Raw genomic sequence first — 22,478 nt, 5'->3', positions numbered from 1 at the left:
TTACGTTTTGTTACTTCTTTGCATGTCTAGTAATTTTTGACTGGATGTTGGCTATTTTAAATTTTGGGTTGTTTTGTGATTCATTTTGTAATATTCCTTTAAAGAATGTTGGATTTATTTCTGGCAGTCATCTCAGTCACATGAGAATCATCTTGATCCTTCAGAAGTTTGTTTTTCAGTCTTTCAAGGTGAGTCTGGAGTAGACTTCCCTCTAGGGCAAGTTTAACCCGATGTTAAGGTATGTCCTTTTGTGTCTCCCCCAAATGCTTCAGTTGTTTGAAGAAGACACTTTACTCTGGCTAGCCAAAATGTGAACATTTTCATACATAATGCGATTGCTGGGGATTGTTTAGTGTGTAGTTCCCTTTCTTGTGTATTTTTTTCCTGGTCTCAAAGAACTTCATCTTACCTATGCTTGGCTTAGCGTTCAGTTGAAGATTCATCGGAACTTCTATTAAGAGTTTTAGAGTTGTTTCTTTGGGCAATGCCCTTTCCTGTGCTTCCCTGTGCATAAAATTCCAGTTGATCCCCCTCTGTCTCCTGTAATAAGTGACACCCTGTGTTTTGTTTGGGTCCTTACACTGTGTTCTTAAAGTTGTTTCTTAGCATAAATCCAAGGATGTCATAGGTTTCACTTCCTTTGTTTCTCTTCTTTGGTCTCATAATTCTCTTCTGCCTATTGTCCAGTTTCTGAAAAGAGTTGTTTGCTATATTTTGTCCAGTTTTTTTAGTTGTTTACAGTGGACCCTGGTTGTTCCACTGTTCCTGGAAGCTTAACTGTTTACTTTGTAATTCTTGAACCTATTTCAGTCCAAATTTTTATTTGATAATCAAAAGCAAGTATTTTAAGATAGAGTTATACAGTACTTCTGTGTAATACTATTTCTTATGTTCTTCTAAATAACTCATGACATTGGTGGACTCATCATTGTTATTTTAATTTTACATAAGATGAAACAGATAGTTAAGGAAACCATAGGAGTTTAGGTTCTGCTCTACAGTGCATATAAGCAAATCTGATTTTCTTTTGAGATTCTTTTTTACTCTTTAAAAAAATTTTTTTGTGGGGTGGGGAGGGAGGTAATTAGGTTTTTTAATTTTAGTTTATTTATTTTTAATTTTTAATTTTAATGGAGGTACTGGGGATTGAACCCAGGACCTTGTGCATGCTGAACATGCTCTCTGCTACACTGAGCTACAAAAGCCTTTTTCACTCTTTTTCAGTGGAGTTGTAGAAATCTGGGTCAGAGTTCCTTGCCATCATGAGCTATTGCTGATTCTCTTTGCCTTATTTGTCAGATTGCCTGTATGCGTATGGATTGCTCTGGGACAGACGCTGCCTAAGACTTAGAAAGAAGTGGGGCATGTAGCTTGTAATTACTCCTCGCCATTAAAAAACTATTATCAAAAATCATTTTTTCCTATTCCTCTTTAGAGGAACATGGTCATATAAATTCAAGCAATGAACAGACGTGTAACGTAGAACATGGAAGAGCCTGTCCTCCAGAGGACACCACTTTAACGTGGCAGTTTTCCTTCTCGACAGTGGTGTCGTGCCCGTTACAGCTGATGTGGAAAATGTTCCTTAGGAAAAGGGTGGATACAAATCTCTTTTATTTTGAGCAGTTACTGTATTACAGCTCTGCTTGTAGCTATGAAACCACTGATCTTAAAAGGCCTCCTTTCTTGGCAATTTTGTTTGCAGAGGGAAAACAGGCAAATAGTAGGGGAGTAGAAGGGACAGTGTGTCTGTGTGCACGCAAACGTACACCTTTCTTTTATCAAAACAGGAGGGTGGGGGGAGGTCTTGTGAAGCAGGAGTTGTGTGGAACAGGTGTATCCTGAGCGTTCTTGGTCCTGGTGAGGGCTGCAGCCCAGCTTCTCCAGGGTCTCAAGGCAACTTGGAGGAGGGACATTATAAGTGTTCTTCATAGACTCTTTTTGTTAAGTTTTCCTTTCTCGACATTTTTTTTCTAATTTCATCATATTGAGGCTAAATAACACTTAAAAAACAAATAAAGGCACAGTTTAAAAATTAAATTGGATTAGATAACCTACAAAAGTTTGTTAAAATACGCTTTAAAATGTTTTTCAACGGTCCAATGCTGAGACGTCGTGCTCTGTTCATGGCTGCCGCTGTGGAGAGGCTCGTCTTCAGAGGAAGCTAAAGAGGAGCGCTGGCCACAGGGCAGTTGCTCTACAGGTAACTCCAGGAATTGGACTGGACCTCAGTTGACACAGAAGTTAGCATTTCCCTCATCCGCTCCTCGGGCCCTTCTCCATTCTCACTGGCTTCTAGTTTGTCTTAGGTGGGCCATGCGGTATGTCCGCCCCTCTGCCTGGGAGGACGCCATGTGTCCCTTCCTCATACTCCAGTGTGGGTCTCCCTAGTTTTCATAGGAAAGCAAAGGACAAATTAGCTTTTAATATGGGGTATGATATCCAAAACCACTTCATTATTTTTAACTAAAACCTGAAAGAATTCTTTGTAGAGGGAGTGATTTGCTTGTACTTTTGCATTCAGGTCTTCAACCTTTTGAGCATTGTCTCTGAGCTTAAATTATTTAAGTATTGATGCTAAATTAAGGTGGCTGTTTGTTGTTTAGAATATAAACTTCTATGATCGTTTTCGTATTTGAGATCACAGAAGAGTCATACAATACACGGCACTGCCATGTATTCATGCCGTAGAATTGCTTTATATATACCATGGTCCATGGCTAACATTTCAGCAGAAGGATATCTTGAGGAAAAAAATACTTAATTAAAAATTAAACAATGAATTAAAACTTAAATTATGCAAAACTAATAAGCTGCATTACCAAGACCAACAATTAATACACTACAATATCTTCAGGAAAGATGCTAACATTTTAACATTTGTTTTATGTCATAATTGCATTTTGCAGTGTGTGCTATTTTAGAACACTTATTTTGAAGAGCTCAGCATGTCTGAATTAAGGCATAAATCAATGGTTTTAGATTTTTTTAATGGTTACAGTATTTATCATAGATTAAAACCCTTGTTTGTACAAACAACTATAGAGGAAAAAAAATCCAATTGTTTTTTAGTGCCAACATCATATCAGCATATTTGATTACATTTATTCATTCCAGTGTTCAGGTCAAGAGTGCAGAAAGGCATTCAACTGAGAGAATCCTAAAGCAGTCTGTTACTTCGTTTGATAAGATTTTTTTCCATTTTGTTCATGTGTAATGGCTGTAGGACCATAATAGTGACAATTACTGTTTGATAATTTTGAACTTCCAGAACTTTCTACGAATGGTCATTAAATAAAACTAAGGAATTTTTAACTTAAAATATGAGCCATTTAAAAAATTTCATGATGTGATTCAGCAAAAGCAGACCTGTGAGTGTATATTCCATTTTAAATGAGCTAAACGTATTAACATGTGGATTTATAAACAGCACAGCTGAAGTAGTCATTTGTCTTGCACCTTGCTGTTCGTGATACTCACACTTGCATGTGTGATGTTTGCGTGTTTTGGTCCGAGCGGCCCCACGGTCGGACGGGAGATCTCCGCGTGGGGAGGTAAGTATGCAGAGCCTCCGCGGGTCCAACCTTCCGTCTGGTCACCATGCCGGAACCTCTGTGTCTCAGATGTCTCGGCACACGAAGAGCAATCAGGCTGTTTGAACTTTTAGCTCAAGAACATACAGTTTTGGCACAGAAAGGAAGACATAAATTGATGATTATAAACTTGCATGGCAAGATCTTTCCTGAAACATGCCCCAGGTCTCACAAGGCCCCCGAGGGTGGGACCTGATGGGTGGTGGGCTGAAGCTGGGGAGGAGGGTGCCCACTGGTCTTTACTGCTCTCAGTTTGTCCTACCTCACCCACTTCCCCAGACAAACATGCGAACAGATAATGAACCCAAGCATTTGCAGACATTTGCCACAACCATTGCGTGAAGGTTTGGGGTGAAGTGTGGATCGTTGTGGTTGGCAGTGCACCTTTTCTCCAGAAATGCTTTCTACTTTAATGAGCACTCCTGTGTCCTTTCACTCCTCCCTTCATTTCTTCCCTGTCGCTCTCCTCACTCAGGGTTTTTCTGAATCATTTATCAGTCAGTTTTTACTGTTCTGGCACAGGCCATGTTTAAAATACATTTGGGCCCAGTTTCACATGGGACTGAACAGATGTTTGCGTCTGTATTGCGTCACAAGGTTAAGTGTGACATTTGGACCCACACTTCAGTGAGATAAATAAGCAGAGAAGCCTTTACGAGATGTTGCTGGTCACGTGTGCCTTGTCTGGTACAGGTTTTGTTTCTATTCTCACTATTATGAAAACGTTCATCCAAGATAAAAGTTAGGTGTGTTATTTAAAAAATAAATTAGGAGGGATACATAGATCCATTGCCCAAAGCATGGCTGTGCCTGAGAGCTCAGAGTAGTCTGCGTGGAGGAGAGAGATGACACCTGAACTGTGTCTAAGGGTTGTGCACAGTTTGGGGATTTTTAAAATGTCTCCTGGTACCCAAACGAAGGTGAGCAGTTCCACTCTTTGGTGAAGGAGTGGAGGAAAAAGTACGTTCTGTGTTATTTTAAGAGGCTCATAAGAATGAGTTGAGGTGCTGTAGTAAATGCTTTATGAGGGAATAGCTGCTGCCCAGCACACTGGTTTTGGTCCTCAATTTGCAAAATTTGGACAAATCCAAGCAGGCATTCTTTCATTGTTAGGTATGTTTACGTGGAATAGTTTTCCTGTTTTCTGTGGGATTTTGTGCAGTTAAAATGTTAAAAGGTGTATCACATTTAAATAACAGATCCTGTAGTACAGCACGGGTTTCTCACATCTCGGTGCTTATTTAATGGAAAGGCCAGAGGTAATTGGTAAGAGTTGGTTCTCTTGAGAGAAAAATTATATGCATATGCTCCTCTTAGTAAATTAAAGTTGCCCCAAAACGTGTTTGTGTTATTTAAATTGTCGTTGCCACCGACATTTACAATAGTATTAGTGTTGTGTTCCCACAGCGTAACTATTGTTATCCTGCTTGAATTAAAAATACGCCGAATATATCAAAGTTTTAAATTCACGTATACTTTACAATGCATTTTCTAAGGGCATCTGGATGGTAAAGTATGGTTTGTTGAATGGGAAACCTTCTGTTCTACTTTGTGACGTTTGCTCACTTAATATGCCACTGTCTTCTAAATCCTCAAATCATCTGTGCCAAGTAAATTTTTGAATAGATTATATAGCACACCTAAGTTCACAGTCTTCCCCTTTGCTTTCTTGGGAGAAATGTTCTAGATAAAAACCATCTAATTAGTTTACCAGGAGCAGTTTCTATGCAGCCACAGACTTGGCATTTTCTTTAGGTCAGGGTTGTCTGCATCACTGTCTGAGATGGTGGGAAACTGCTGAAGCCACGCTTTTGGTCAGGGGTATCCCTGCACAGTGCTGTCAGCACCTTTCCTTCCCTCCAGCAAGGGCGGGTCGAGATAATTTCATTATTTGGTTTTCTCTAGTCCTCTCCCCAATTCTCTCTCCCCTAAGCTTTGTGTAACCCCCCCCCCTAGATCTGAGCTGTATTCCCTTCTCTTCAAGGTCATTCTTTTCAGCTTTGCCTTCAGTCTTCAAAGTGGTGAGCTCTTTCTGTGATGACAGAGGACGCGTAGTCTCTAAACCATGTTAGCTTACAGTGGTGAGAGAGTCCTTTTAAGCAGGAGAGAAATACAACTGAGACCACACGTAATTATCCTTTGCCTCAGGTTTTAGCCTTTGTTATCTTAAAAGTAAAATTAGTTTTGCTTCTTGAACCGATTCTTATTTTTTCCATTAAGTTCATCCGTCAAAGATTAAAACATATTTATTGACATCCTAATGGTGCCAGGCAGTTAGTAGGTGCTATGGATTGAACTGTGCCCTCCAAATTCGTATGATCAACCCCAAACCCCCATGTGGTTGTATTTGGATACAGGGCCTATAAGGAGTTAATTAAGATGAAATTTAGTCACAAGGGTGGGGCCCTGATGTGACAGGATTTGTGTCCTTTTAAGAAGAGGCACTAGAGCATTCTTCCACCCCACCCTGCTCCCGCCTGCCTCCGTCTCTGTCTCTGTCTCTGTCTTATCCCCACGTGAGGACACAATGAGAAGGTGGCCATCGACAAGCCAGTAAGAAAGTTCTCAATAGAGCCCTACTGTGCTTGCACCCTGATCTTGGACTTGCTTCCAGACACGAGAAAATGAGTGTCTGTTGTTTAAGCCCCCCACCACCACTGCCCCACCCCCAGTCTGTGGTATTTTGTTACCACAGCCAGAGCTGACTGAAGCAACAGACAGTTATCACAAGTGCTATTGACAGTAAAACTAGCAGGAATCAGTGAACCCTCCTTGAGTCAGTTTGTCGATCAGCTCATCCAAAGGGGACAACTGTTAGTGCAGACAGTGAGAGAACTTACTGCAGGGACCAGCCGGCTTGTGATGCATTCATGTTCCTGCTGCCTGTGAGTGTAGGCAGCAGGACTGAATTTCCCTGTGATTCATGGTGTGTGTGGATACCATGTACAGACAAGCACACTCGTCCCAAGTGTACAGATGGAGGGATCTCATAAAATGAATATCCCCACATGACTGGCACCTGGATCAAGAACAGAACGGTACCAGAAACCTCCTCCTGCTCCTTGCAGCCGTCACTGGGCCCCTCCTCAGCCCCCATGGAAGGGAACCATGCGCCCAGCTCTTCACTCACTGTTGTGATGTAGCCTGTCCCTCTTCTACAAGGCTTCTAATTTTAATCTAATCTTTAACCTGACTCTGATTTCTGCCTCTGTTCTTCTTGCTTAAAAATTTTTTTTTGTTCTAGTTTTTTATTTGTTGGCCTTTGACTTGTTAATAATTTAGTCCCGTTCCTTCCCACCCCCCACCATTTGTTCGTGGCACTGTGGAGGCAGAAGACTATTTTACATATTTAGGATATAGATTTCATAAGCCCCTAGAAGTAAATAAAATGCGTGTCTCAGCTTTATTTTGTAAATCTTGAAATTCAAACTTGAAAGCAGAGTTTGTGGTTAAACTTGCTTCTCTTTTAGCTTGGCATGCACACAGTCCTCTGTGGGTGCCTCTTCAGCCACCATTATCATGGCAAAGATACCTGTTAAGAAAGAAATGCCTGTGAATGTTCCATTTTTGAATGCTCTTCTAGTGAGGTATTAGATCAGAGGTGGCACTACATTTTGGAGGGGCTGCTGATTAAATGCAGTTTGCATGTTGTTACACTGCTTTTTCAGTTGACATCGACTTTCTGGTGTGATGGTAGCTCAGGGTCAAGAAAGAGTCTCAGCTCTGAGTTTGAAATGAGGGTGGTGCTGGGTCAGTTTTCCTCTCGATACTTCCAGTGGACGTTACCCAAAATATTTAATTTAATAAGCAAGTAGTTCATCTTTTATACAACAGTTCAAGAATATTCAGATTATAAAGCAAAATAAACATGTATTATTATCAGTGTTTTAAGACGGTAAGTATACATTAGAGTATTATCAATATTTTTCTTATTAGAGGCATTTAATTGATTCCTTTACGAAGTAGTAAATATTCTGCTTGAATTGGAAAATGACTAAAGAAACGTTGATTTTTTTTGAAAATCCAAAGTGAGACAAACTTACTTTTGATTTACATTGTTTGTAATGCATGTAAATGAGTTTTACATGTTGGGTGAAAGGTTTATCAATCATAAGCAGAATAACACATATACATATTTATTTATATATAGATGTATACTGTATTTACATATAAATGTCCATATACAAACATGTACAGATAGACATGTGGATATACATGTAGATACATACCATGGGTATGCTATAGGGGTTGGCCTTACCTGACTGCCACAGGCATTGATTTTTATGGAATATGATTGTGTTTTTAGTAATAAAATCATCAGTGAGTTGTGCTGCCATGACCTGCCTACTTGTAAATGCTGTGCTAAGAAATATCCCCAAGCTGCCTCCAAAGATGCGTTGATGTTGATGGATTAATCAGTTACTGTCTTAGGTGTGGTGAGAGGCAAGGTAGATGCAGGCCCAGGGTGTCAGTTTGCCTGGTTACTTTAGGTCTTTGAAATGATTTTGTTTTTATTGGACCTGTGTAGGGAGCGCTTTTATTATATAGCATGTTATACATGCACTGTTAAACAGGATATAATTCAGTAGAATTGTAATTGTGAAAATGAAATGAAGAAGTTCTCTTTTGTAATCTCTGAGTATGGCTGTGACTTTAAGGGGTGCTAAGCACCTGGGCTCACAACCAGAGGGACCCAAAGAGAGTTGTTTACAATAATCTTTTTTTTTTTTATTGACCACCTCTGTAAAGTTTACAGATCCATGAAATCAAATTTTATTGTTCTTAAAAATATATTATCTCGGGTTCTTTAATACTAAAACAGCATCAGCTTCACCATCATTTTATATAAATGATGATTTTTGTGAACTATAAGTTTGCATTTTCTTGCTTGAATTCAGCGGCTGTGCTCTTTGCATTAACAGCTGTAGTGTAATGTTCTGACGCATTAGGCCCGGCGTGAGGACTCTTTGTTTTCTGGCGGTGGAGGAAGGGGGCGGTCATTGGCAAGGCGCTGCGGTGTCGCACGGATACTCATCCGTAACTTACTGTGCCTTTGATCTTAATAGCAAACGTGGTGGAAATGTGTCTTTTTGATAGCAGGACTTCTTTTCAGAAAGCTTCTGTTTCTCCTTATCTCACAGAGACTACCGTGCTGTGATTAGGAGATTGACCCTGCCCTAGCTGCACATCAGTATCACCGCATTTAATGTCAGAAGTCCATTTGGACCGAGTTATGCCATGTTGATTTCGTTTCTCAGTCAGTTTATAGAGGACTGATAAATAATGATATGTTTATGGTGTTTTGACTTGAGAAAGATATTTCTTTGTTTTTTTGTAAACCCGGAGTCTAACTTGTCGATAAGGTCCCCTGAGTTGGCTCAGGGAAGATGGGTAGGTGCCTGCTCTCGTCTGTGGACCTGGGTGCGTGGACACTGTGTTGGGAGAGGTCCTGAGGCTGCTTGTGACGTTGTGGGGGTGGAGACCAGGAGGAATCAGTCGGGGCACAGGAGCCACTTACTTGCCAGCTCCGATTTAGTTGAGTAGGATGCCCTTTGGAAATACAACGGACCCTGCTCCACTGCCCAGATAACACTGCCTTAACTTTGTTATATGCCTTAAAACAACTTCGTCAGACGGGATATATAATTATCCTGTTAAAGTGTCCTTTATACATGTCTTACATCTGTAGCCCTATGAATACATATTGGTAGATTAAAGACCCTATTTTTGATTATAGGTTTAAAAATTTTTTAGTAGAGTTTGTCCTATTTTTTATATAGTCTGTTTTATGAAAAAAAAACTATCTTTTTGTGTAGAAAAACTCAAAATTCATTTATGTTAGTGAAATTGTAATTTTTTGTTCTTTATTAGTGATAAATAAGGTAGGAATATATTTAAAAATTAATAGTTTATGTCGTGTAAATAGAAAGAAAACAAATACTGGACGTTTTGACAATATGAAAATTAAAAGAAATAGGTTAAATAAGGTCTTGATGTGAGATGTGAACCTTCTTTCGCAGGTGAGAACAAACTCTATGCATATAAAACACAAAACCATAGTTACTATGTATAGATCAAAGAGTAGTTTATATTGTGTCCCTGGGACTCTATTTGCACTGACTCATCTGTGAGCCAGTGTCCTTGTCAGCTGCTAAAGATGATTTTCTTCTTTCCTTTTCAGCCAGCGATTAGGGCTGATACAGAACTGAGTGTCTGATTCCCTCCCCTCCCCACTTCTCAGGGTCCACAAGGACATGTTGCTCCATGCAACCTGGCTGGTCCTCATTATGGCGGTTTGGATTATGGTGTTAGGTGGTAATTTCTTTTACAGTGAATTATGTAAAAACAAAAATTCTACCACAAAAATTCCTTAATATCAGATTGTTACAGAATTAATATTTCTGCAGGAATTGTTTGTTGACTTTTAAAGATTTCATCATGTCTTCATCTCTTGCCTCCTAATTCAGTGTCTCCTCTACTGTTCTGTACTCGGTTGTCTTCCTCAAAGCTCTTGGCTTTGTTTTGGAAGTATCATAGGAATTACCTTGATTGTTTTCTTCAAGAAGATGGTGTGTTCCTCGTTGTGTTAGTACCTGTCATATACTCTTAGAATTGCTGGTCATTGACCACCATTGCCTCCAGACCTGGTAGGCGAGATGATCTGTGTTCCCTGGATCTGGTCATGCCAAACTTATGTATGTGTGACCCTTTATTATGCTTAGAATCTTCCTCTCCAACTGTATTGTGGATTCCATGAAGGCAGAGACAATGGTTGTCTGTTTACCTAACAAACTTCAGAGTGAGTTGTTGTAAATGATTGTCTAATAAGTGGTTTAAATTTTTAGTTATTGTAAAATATCTAAGTATTTTAAGAAACCAGATGGCTGCCACTTTCTTGCAGAAGATGTCTCGTCCTGACAGAACCGTTCGGTGCCCGTGTTTGTACTGGTCTGATGTCTTCATGCGCGTGTCGGCCTCAGTGACTTGTCTGTGGATCTGGCGTTTTCCTTCTGAGTAGCTGCTTTCTAGGGGTGGATGGGGTCATCTTCCCCCGTTTGCACCTCCCGCACCTAGTGCAGTGCCGCTGTGTGCGAGGCGCCCGTCAGTACTTGCTGAGTCATTCCTCGTTGCTTTGATGATGTAAATGTAATAGCAAGTTAAATGAATGTTCCAGAACAGCATAAGTTGCTACTTACTGGGAAAACCTTTTTGGTAAAATACATCTAAGTGTAGCCATTACATTCATTTTCACTAGTATAGTCTCTGTCCTAACTTCGAACAATTTGGTAAATTGCTGTTGTGCGTGATGCTCTGTGAAATGGCACGAGGGTTTCATCTTGGTAAAAGAAAGAAACAAGTAAAGAAGTCCCAGACTAAGTGCTCTCTCTCTATCTATCTCTCTATCTTTTTTTGATAAAGTTTTTATAAGTATGTTCAAAGATTGGGTTACTGTTTTTGGTAGTTTGTCATGAAAAATTAATTTAAGCTTATATGTTAACAAACGACTAATAAAAGGAAACCTAATGACTCACACAGGCTGATAACATATAGTTTCTGTGCTGACTGCAGGCCTGTGCAGATGTCACGTCACATCACACACAGACGTCTGGGGGTTTATTTCATGTTATTTTCCTGTAATCCCACCTGTTATTGTCTAGTATGATTGACAGTCTTTCTTCAGAGTCTCCTTGAATTCTCTGTTAAGAAGCCTCCTTAGAACTGACTCCTGACTTCTGCTGGTGGTAGCTGTGTTTTTAAGTGAGCCAGAAGCGTGTTGCTTCAGGTGGGTTCCTGGGACTAGTGAAGAGTTGTAGCCAATCAGCTTTCTGCCTGTTGACCTTTTTCTTGTGGGGCCCCCTGATCAGTTTTGAAAGGGAGAGCTGGTTCCAGCCCGTTCTAGGGGAGCCTGCCTGGTGTCATGGCAGGTTCAGACCGAGCCCAGAAGTGTCTTCTCACGCTCGGTTCGTGTGTCCTGCCAGCCTGCTGTATGGCTGCCACAACAGCGGCCCCGAGTGCGGCTTGATCGGTGAGGATTTACATGTGTGCTAATTAGAGTGGAATAAATGATTGGCTGTTTGCTGCATTGCCATAAAGGGTGCCCAGATGTACACCCTACGTGAACATAATGTGCCCAGGCATGGCACATCAAGGTTTGTCAGCTGCATTACCTCCGCAGGCTTAGGGCCTGTCGCAGAGCATTTGCTGGTAATCGTCCCCTGTGATTTAGTGTCTTACTTGGTGAAAGTGAAAGACCTCAAAATAACGTCTCGGCAACAGAACTTGTGATCCTTTAGGAAAATAACAAAACGTGCTTAACTCAACTGGGGGTGATGAACAGATGACTTTCAGCGATGTGTGTTCAAAAAAGGCTTTCCAGTAAAACAAATAAAATATAAAAAAATTGGCATAATTGACTACATTGAGCTTTTAAAATTGTATAAGCACCTGTCTTTTAGGTTGAATTAAGCCACATTAAAACCACTCATACGTATATCTGATGAAGTTACAGCATGGAACGATTTCATTTAAATTCCAAAAATACATTTTCGTAGAACTTAAACTATACTGCATATAAAATGTCTATATTATGGATAAAAATCCGTAATGCATCTCCTTTGTAAATGTATGGTTAATGCTAAGAAATTCCCTTGTGTTGCATTTATGCACAAAATCTGTAATATCTGATTACTTTGACAAGTAATTTTGTCGTTACATGTTCATAATATTGATAATGTATTAATGTACAATGATTAAATGGTTAAGCTGCCACATTAGAGTTATGAGCAGGAACGTTTATCCAGCACAGCTAGGCAGGAACACAGCCGGTCTGTTTCCAGACGGCGTTACTCAGTCTCCGCGTTACTCTGAGGTGTTAGCCTGGTGGTATTGATTCGCAGCTTTGATACTGGGTTGCACTTGAATGACCCAATACAGTTCGGTGATAAGGTTAAGTTAATTACTGTATCTGTGCTAGCCAGCTTCCGCATGATTACTGCTGAGAAAGATTTTGATGCCTTTTGCTTTAATTAAGCAAAAGGGAATGAACAGATATAATTGGGTTTTGAAATAATGCCGTTGTTATCAACAAGCATGATGTGTTTCCTCCAACTTTGGCAGATGTACTTACAGAGGCAAAATTTTGTGGAGGGAACGAAGTTTTTCCTTTATTGTCTCCACTGAAATGCTACCATATAAACGTGAATGCTGATTTATGGACAGTTCAAATAGTATGTTTTGAAAGAATTTGACCTGAAAGAGTCTGCTTGTGACTTTTGTTCAAAAAGATAATTTTTTTTTGTTCATATAAATATACTAAAGGTATAACTTGAAATGCACTTTTATGCATTTACATTTGTGTTATATTTTCAACCCAGTTTTCAGTAAGCACAGGTACATTTTAACTTTTAAAAGTTTACCATAATATTTAAGCTTTCATGGTTTTTGTACATTGTCTACATCTTATTTAATTGAGATGACTCATCCTTATGAGTTTACACAAATTAATAGGAAAGTGGAAATGAAGGAATGCTCTAAAGTTTTCTGGTGGTGGTATGAAGCTTCTAATTTTCATTTTTTTCTCATGTGGGAGTATTGATTTTTGTTGTAATATTTTCAACTTAAAATTTTCACTAATTCAGATTTCCCTTACTGTGTGTAGATACGCTAATGAGCATATCTAAAATGTGTGAATAGTGTGGTCTGGGACAGTGTGACGGTGTTTTTACTGAATTCAGGTTTCCCATCCATCCTTAGTGGGTACTGCTGGGTACCGTTCCTTCCCCCACAGCCGGTCAGACGCCGTGAGTTCTGTCCTCACTGGCTGATGCAGCTGCCACACTTAATGCCCGTGGGAGTGTCAGCAACACCTCTCTTTACTGAGTGTGATTGAAAAACTTGCATGATATTTCTGTAAATACGTCTCACAGTGATGCTACAGTCAAATGAGATAAGAATGCTTTTTAAGCATAGAGGGCCGTAAGTTTTAGTAGTTGATGCTTATTACCTGATACTGTCTGTCGATGTTAGCGAGCTTCCACTTTGTCAATCAAAATGAGTTAATCGTTGTCTTTGACTTTTGCTCTCTCCATTTTAAGTAAATAAGTGAACCTGAGGGGAGAATGGAAAAACAGTCTCTGTGAATAAAGGTTAGAGTAGTCAAACCGAGTCTGGACAAGAAGGAAAATGTAAAATGACTATGATAAAGCCTTCCTTTTACTGGATGATTGAGGAGCCTTTTAAAGTAACACTTGTCATTTTTTTTAATGTCCTGTCAGAATGAGACAACAGTTTAAAATGAATGATGAATTATCTCTGTCTGCATGCACTTGATTTTTTGGGGAAGGGGTACAAAACATGAAAATTAAATTTGGATTTTAATTAATATCCAGTTTTTAAACTTGATTATTTAGGTTGGCAGAATGATGCAACCTCTCCTCACCTTCTCCCCCTCAAAACTAAAGACGTCCACTTCCTAATCCATGGGGCCCGTGGCTGTTGTATTAGGTGGCAGTGGGGAATTAGGGTTCCAGTGGGATTTATGGTTGTCAGTCAGTTACCTTAAGATAGGGAGATTATCCTAGGTTATCTGGGTGGGCCCGGTGTGATCACAAGGGTCCTCAAATGTGGGAGGGGTGCACGGAAGAGGAGGTCATTGTGACATGATGGGAAAAGACTCAGCCCACCGTTGCTGGCTTTGAAGATGGGGGGTAAGGTCGATGAGCCAGCGAAGGTGGGTGGCCTCAAGAAGTAGGAAGGCAAGCAAAGGAGTTCTCTCCTAGAACCTCCAGAAAGGTCCTGCTGGTGCTTTGAGTTTAGCTCAGCGATCTCTGTGGTGGCTTCTGAACTGCAGATCCATATCACAAATTTGTCTTATTTTTCAGCCACTCATTTTTTGGTAATTTGTTATATCAGCCCCAATACAAATTGTTTATAATCTAAAGCAAAATTACTCCTTAAGGTTCATTTAGAATTGGACATTTTATTAATGTTTATTCTGTTTTTGTTTTCAGCTTCAGTAGAACCCTCAGTGTGTGCTTTGGCCCTGATGTGTGTGTCTTGGCCACTCACAGCTCAGTGTTCCGAGGCCTCGTGTTGCACACCTTTAACAGGTAGTTATCACGCAGGCCTGCATGATAACGAGTCAGAAGTCCGATTCATGTTACAGCATCTGTGTCTTAGTTTTAGGAAAACAGCCTTAGTTTCTTTACCCGAAAATGGAGAAATGATGTGCCTTTTGAGTAGTTCATGAAATAATGTATATGTGGCTTTAGAAACTATAAAATGCTGTATCTGTACATTATGAAGATTACTCCACAGTCTTTAATTGTAGCCTTTATACATGAAACAGGAGTGTTCTGTACAACAGTGGTTGGGAAATATGAATTCTCTATCTTGGGTTCCATGGAGCTGGCAGAGCCCTACCTTGCTGTCATATTGACCCTGACTCCCTCGCCCTCCCCCTCCTCTCCCCTCTTCTCCCCTCCTTTCCCTTCCTCTCCTTTTCTTCTCTTTCTTTCTTTTTAAGTGGAGGTACTGGGGATTGAACTCAGGACCTCGTGCATGCTAAGCACTCTCTCTACCAGCAAGCTTTATGCCCCCTCCCTGCCCCCCCAATTCTACCTTTTCTTGACTTGAAAAACCAGACAGGAGTGCTTCCCTCCTCCTTTTTAGTCCCACCTGAAAGACTGATTCAGAAGGGGAGTGCGGCAGTTACTTTGCACTTTCCCAGAACTGATTTGCTGCCTTTCTTTTTTATTCTTTTAAAGTTTTAAGTTAAAAGAAAATGATTATTTTTTCCACTTATTTAAGTTCTTGAAATGCTTTATCTCCCAACAAGTTCAATTCATTTAAAGTTGATATCAAGTTATTGAACAGTGTCTTTGCACTGGGCACAAAAAGTAATCCATCTCAGTCCACGTCATCATAATCCTCAGTGACACCTGCCGTCAGTCCCAGTCCCAGGATCCTGGCTGTGACGGTGCGTGGGGTGCATGGCAGGGAAACTAGTTTGGCCTGGGGAAGCTGCAGGAAACATCACAAACTTTGGAGGAATGGGAGTTTTCTGTGTGGATACAGGAGGAGAGGGCATTTCAGGCCAAGAGCACATCACACTGGGAGGCAGCGCTGCCTGAGAACCAGTCAGGAGGGCCTGCAGGAGAGAGAAGCGCAAGACAGAGGGCCAGGTTCAGTTTGTCAAGGCCTTGGGGACCATGCACTTTACATAGGGCTTTAGACTTGGGAAGGTCAGGATTAAGGGCCCTACTGAAGGAGGAGGTGGGAGTGGGAGGAACTGAGAAGAATTCAGGTGACCGGCCTTGGGGTAGGGAGCTGGCACGCTCGCTTCAGGGAGGCAGGAGTTGCGGGGAGAGCAGGATGAATTTTGTTTTGGTTGTGTTGAGGCTTTGATGACCCACCCAGGAAGAGATGCTGAGAAGAGAAGTAAGGTGGGGACTGGTCCGTGTGAGATGGCTGGGAGCACACGGAGTGAATGAAGGAGACCTGCGAGGGGTAGAGCTACAGACCCCAGTGCCCGAGCAGGTCCTTCTTAGTGTGTGGCCCGAAGGACGTCTGCTGGGTTTGTCATTCCCTCTTAATAGGGGTCAGAGCCTAGAGGGCCGGAGAGGACAGGTGTTGGCCTCGCTGATGGCTGCGTGTCCACCGTGCTGTGCCTCTCGCCTTAGGCCCTCCGCGTGTGAGCCGGTGATCTCCAAGCACACTTGAAAGTGCAGAAGCACGCATTTCATATTTTATTCCACATTGAGAAAAAGCACACAAGGGATTTGAAATAAAACATCTTCAAGATTGTCAAAATTCTAGGACTTTTTATTGAATGAAGTCTCAAATATGTATTGAAATGACACCTTCACAAACCCTTTTAGATTAGGTAGTGACATGGGAAAGGGGAACAGTGTTACGCGTGGAAACAAATCAATACCATTATATGTCTATTGAAAACCTTATTCGATTTACCAAGAGCTTTTTAATGTCTTATGTACCTTTTCTATAATGCAGTGAAAATCTACATTTCATTCATTTTATGTGAATAAAACATAGCTTCAGTTAAATTTTAAGTCACTGAATAATAGAGTTTTGAAACTACATATATTAAATAGCCATTAGTTGGATGTTCTTCTGCAGTAAGCAAATTTAACTTAGGCACTTGGGACACTTGTCTCATGTTGTTTTGTCCTGATATATTAATATTAATCATGAAATAACTCTTTTGGCCTTAATATGGAGGAAGTTTATTAAAAAGAACTGTCCTCCTCTCTGTCTTTTAATGAATAAAACAAAACATAGTAGCTCCCAAATTTTGTACTACGAGTACAAAGATACTGTATTACAGGGGACAGCCTGGGTTTCAACAGTGCATGGCGTCCTACCGTTTTATTACTGTTGGGGATATCACAATGATGGTCATTGCAAATACTTTAAATTTAGAACAATTTACGCCCTGCAGATAAATTATTGTGCAGTAGCCATTTCTTTCTAAATGACAGTTAATGGACTGATGCTTTGAATACTAGGTTTAGCATATTACAGCAGAACTGAAAGTAATGATCAACAGACGAAGATTAGTCTTTCCTGAACAACTTGAGTAACTTGGCATTGTTATTAACATTCAGAGAACATGGTCTTGCCTCACCATATTAAGCTGCTTATATATTTCAGCTGAGGTGGCGATTTTTACTTTTGGACATATTTTAGAAGAGCTATTTGAAGAGTTAACTTTCTCACATCAAGTGAAGTCTCTAAAAGAGTTTGATTAGTTTATTACAAAGAATATTTTCTTGCCCTTTAAAAATAATATAGGATAATCATAAGCAGTAGCTTCATTTATTGTTGGAAAAAGTGTAATTGCAAAAATTAACTTGTCATACACCACAGCTCAGCAAAGTAACTTTCTTATAAGTCCATGGTCACAGTATGTTTTTGCAGTTCAGCATCGGGCTCTGTGGGATACTGATGGCTTCTGTGAAGAAAAGTACCAGGGTGAGCAATTAAATGCAAAACGACAGCACAAAATATGATCATTATGGTTATAAAAAAGACACATTTATGAATTTTGCAGATAACTGTCATTTTTCCACTCATATTTTCTCTTGCTTTGTTAGCTTAATAATTTTAGTACAATTTATTTTTTCTTCTAAAACGTGAACAGCACCATTTTTATTTCCCTGGCACTTGTTTGTATCTTTTTTGTTGGTCGATTTGAAGAGTCATGATCACTCTTTTCCTGTCTGTTGAGGCAACACTTTCAACTTTATTTCAAAATTGAAGAATTTAAAAAAAAAAAGTGACATTAGCGGTTGTATTATAAGAGTAACATGTTTTCTGGATTATTCCAGTTTTATCACATGTGGATGGTGTAGTATTCACCACCTGGAAGTAAGGCGTGCCAGCACTTTCCTCCTACTACCAGGCCGAGTCCGGGGGCATTTCTGACAGCACGAACTCCTGATTTGGGGTAGACAGTGCCGACGCGAGGAGGCCTGTCGGATGTGTGGGAAGTTGTCTGTTTGCTTTGCTTTTACACCGTGTTCTCTGTACAAGGGGGGAGACTGCTGATCTTCCTGGCGGCGGGGGCGGGTGGTGGGCACTCTGGGGGCTGTGTTCCCGACCACCCTGGGCTGCAGTGTCCTGGGGCCCTGCTCCTCTGCAGGACTGTGCAGAGGCCCAGCCTTGCCTTTCCCTGCTCCTCCAAACGCAGTGTGACCAGCCACTTCCACCTTCGCGCTCTCGGGCGCTGCTCTCCTCTTCTCTTCCACCTGTGTGTGCAGTGCCCCTGTTTCCAGACTAGCTTTTTGGCTGGTTAAATCCAACCTGAACCTGTCAGTGTGGTTCTGTGAGGGCTTTCTGAGCTCGGCATTCCGCCTGCTCTCCTGCTCTCCTGCCATATTTGGAGTGTCTGTTATTGTTCCTGAAATGTGCTTTGCAAACAGAACATAGCTTATGCTTTATCCATGTTTTCTAAGTCAATTTACTGAAATCCTGCTATCTGCTGGGCACTGTGCCGGGCTCTGGGATATTGTGGTGAAAGAGATTATTTCTTGTGTTCAAGAATGGCTTGTCCGGTGGAGAGTACAGCTCAGTGGTAGAGCGCATGCTTAGCATGCACGAGGTCCTGGGTTCAATCCCCAGTGCCTCCTCTAAAAATAAGTAAATAAATAAACCTAATTACCACCCCCCTAAACAGTACAAAACAAAAAGAATGGCCTGTCCGGATGCTGTGTGGTGTGATCTGCAGTGGGAGCAGGGGTTGTATGGGAGAACCCAGGCAGAGCACTAACCCTCTCTCTGGGTTTCGGGTGTGGCTGCCTGGAGGAGGCTGCCCTGCTGGGAGCTGAGGACTCCAGAGCGCAGCACAGAGCGCAGCACAGAGCACCTGCCCACAGACCTGCTTCCAGTGGGCACTGAATAGATGACGTGGTGAATGGATCTGAGCTGTTGAAAACTTACCTCCCATGATGTTTTTATTTTAAAAAAATTTACCGTTCTTCACAAGAATCTTTGGAATATTAACTTCTAGGATTTTGGCTTTGGAAGCCCTGCATGAGATGACTTCCTTTTGTCTCTGTGACTCTGAATTGTTGTTTGCACACAACCATGCTGGGCGCTAAGAAGTCACATCCTCTGAGCTGTTTTACCTGGGGAAGAATGTTTTAAACACCTTAAGATCCCTGATGACTTCTAGGTTTTCCTGTCTCCTCTTCCTAGGTTTTGTTCCCTTTTTCCATTTGACCTTAAGCAGTGATCTTGCCTGTAGCAGCACAGTTTCTGCCCACTATTTGCCATCAATAAGAAATCCAGTGGATCGGCTTTATTAGCAAGTGTCAGGAGGGGGCGATGGGTTTGAGGAAGGAATTCAGAGGCTCTCCTTCAATTTCGGTGCTTAAATTCAAACATCAGCTTCATTCCTGGTGCCTAAATTCAGCCATGGCCTTCAATTCCAGGACCTAAATTAAGACGTGGTTTATTAAAATGTGTGTTTTGCTGTTTCAAGTCCCTTTGGCAGGTGTTTTATTTTTAGTTAAGTCTTGGTGAGTGACATTGCTGCCTTGGTGAGCTTTTGATAGCAGGGGTGTTAATGTTTCCCTCTGTCACTGTTCAGGTCATTTTGTTTTCATTGCTCTCCTGACATAGTCTGGCTGTTTTATCTGTTGCATGAATACTTTTGGTTGGTTTATGTTGTAAGAATTAAAAGACAAGTCTTATTTTATCCACTTGTTCTTATATGCCTTATTTCAATTATAGTATCACTACAGTCATTTAAAAAATTGTTATCATTTTTGAATAAATTTAGGTATATCAGTTTGATTTATTCATTATTAATTTTATTTATTATTGGAATCAGGTTCATGAATACATGAATTTAGGAATCAGTGACACTGTGAATTAATTGCTCTGTTTGACAGTGAAGCAACACCAGGACACATGTATACACATATATGCTTAATATAAAGAGATATACTATCTGTTGTTGTTAACATTGTTTTCTTTACCATTTAGAAACAAATGCACACGCACACGCATGTCTGATTGTCTGAGTGTGTGTGTGTGTGTGTGTGTGTGTACATGCATGTCTGTTAGCAGTGCCTCATTGGCCCAGGTGATTCTAATCTAGCCTTTTTTGGCCAGAATTTTAGGTATGTAAAAATTCTGTATAGAAATAGCAATAAAAATACAGTCATTCTGTTTCATAGTGCAGTTACTTATTGTGACAATCCCTATTAAGGAAGAGTCTGTTTTCATCAGCATTGCTTTGGGTGGAAAGGTTCTAAGTCTAGACTGTCCCCCTGAGTCTGTTCGACAGTGACACTCCTTCTCCCACTTACTTGTTACGGTAGCTCTGCACTCTGCGATTCTGTGGAGTGCACAGACATGGTACATTCAGGATGAGGTAGACAATAAAATTTACTTATTTTCTCTGTGATAACTGGTGCTGCTTTCAATATTAAAACTGAATTGTGTGTACAGACCTGAAAACAATCTATGAGATATGAGATCATCTTCCTTATATAGTCATAGTTAAATAATTTGTTTGTATGACTGGTTTTTATAGTAAAACCTGTTAAGGTTTTATTTCCCTTATACTCAACAGAGATTTACGGTTCAAAACAAACAAATTAAAGAAACAAAACTAGAGATCTATTAAAGAGTGTAACTTGTTGATATTTACAAGTTTTTCTGACCATTTAAATTTCATTTGTTTTAGTTAGTTTTTTAAAAAAATTTTACTTAGTTTTAAACAAGTGTGTAAGGCTTTCCTGCTTTAAAGCCCTCGTTCATTCGTTCGCTTCTCAATTTTTTTCAACAACATTATTGCAGAATAACTTAAGTACAGTAAACAGCATTCATTTAATGTGGACCTTTGATGGTTTCTGACAGTTCTACACACTTCTGAAGCCATCGACAGACTCGATAAAAGGGCATTTCTGTCACCCCCTCAGTATCCCTGCGCCGGTGTGCAGCCCACTCCGCCTCCCGCCCGCCCGCCGCAAGGAACTGGTGACCTGCTTTTTGTCACTGTAAACTAATTTGTTATATCGTGGAGTTTGTACTCTGGTGGAAGGCCTTGTGTAGACATGTGTTTTCATTTCTCTGGGGTAATTACCTACGAGGGAAACGACTTGGGGGTGTGATGACTCTGTGCTTAACTTTTTAAGAAACTGCCATTGAGGTCTTCTTTAATTTCTCTCAGCCATGTTCTCTGGTCTTCAGTGTGAGGGCCTTGCACTTTTTTTTGGTCTAAATTATTTTTGCACTATTTTAAATGGGGAATTGCATGCTGTTAATATTTAAAAATGTGATTGATATTTTTTAAATTTATATTAATCTTTTATCCTACAAGTGTCCTAAATTCCTTACTTGTTCCAATATATACACACATATTTTTAGATCCTGAGGATTTTCTGTGTAAACAATCACATATTCTATGAATAGAAATAGTTTTACTTGTATTAATCTATTATTCATGCCTTTACTTTTTTGTCCTTCTTCATTTTTAGTAATAATTGTCTGAAAATCTATTAGGTCTCACATTAATATAGCTCACTCCAGCTGTCTTGTGGTTACTGATTGCATGGAATATCTTTTCCAGCTTTTAGATCTTGAATATATTTGTCTCTTTGAATGTCAAGCGTGTCTCTTGTTTTCCATCGTGGTTTTAGCTGCCTGTCTTCCCTCAGTGGGGTCCCACTCCGGGCATCCCCTGGGAAAAGCCATCCAAAAGGGCAGATGGGCTGATTTATCTTTTGCTGTTTACTTCATGCCTTGACTCCACTCTGAAGATTTCCAGCTTTTGTTTAACAGTTTACAGAAATATCAGATAGTTATTTTTTAATATTTTGTTCAGAGTTTACAGCTGTTATTTGTAAGAGATTTGGTTTAATATTAGAAGCTTATTATTTAATACCAAAAGTATATGAAGTAAAAAATAAAACCCGTCTGTTTTAAAAAATAGTTCTAAATTTTATTCTCAATTGTTCATTGTGGGAAATTAGGAAGGACTGAAAAATTGTAAGAAATATGAAAAAAATCACCTTTAATCCACTTTAACATTTTGATCTAATTCTTTTGATATTATACAACTGAATGTACTGCACATAAAATTAAAAATATGTTTTTGCTTAAAATTACGTGAGAAGTGTTTTTTCATGCTATTAAGTATTCTTGGCAAATATTTTTATGGCAAAATAACATTATGTTTGTATGCAGATAATGATTTATGCAGCCGTTTATTAATGCTTCTCACAGTGCTTGTTTACAGTGTTTTACTTTTACATATGACCCTGTGGTGGACATCTTTGTGTATGTATTATTGTGCCCTTTTCATATTGTTTACTTGGAACAGATGCCTGGAAGTAGAAATACTGGACTTCAAAG

At 40.1% G+C, this 22,478-nt stretch overlaps 1 protein-coding gene across 1 annotated transcript in view; it reads left to right on the top strand.

Annotated features, from left to right (window-relative positions):
• The window catches only part of ZNF407 (zinc finger protein 407), a 364,894-nt gene that overhangs the window by 78,920 nt on the left and 263,496 nt on the right, over positions 1-22,478 (top strand).

Source organism: Camelus ferus, chromosome 30 (assembly GCF_009834535.1).
Source record: "Camelus ferus isolate YT-003-E chromosome 30, BCGSAC_Cfer_1.0, whole genome shotgun sequence".
NCBI classification, from domain to species: domain Eukaryota; kingdom Metazoa; phylum Chordata; class Mammalia; order Artiodactyla; family Camelidae; genus Camelus; species Camelus ferus.
Note: the sequence above shows the minus strand (reverse complement) of the source record. Positions and strands in the feature narration are given on the sequence as shown.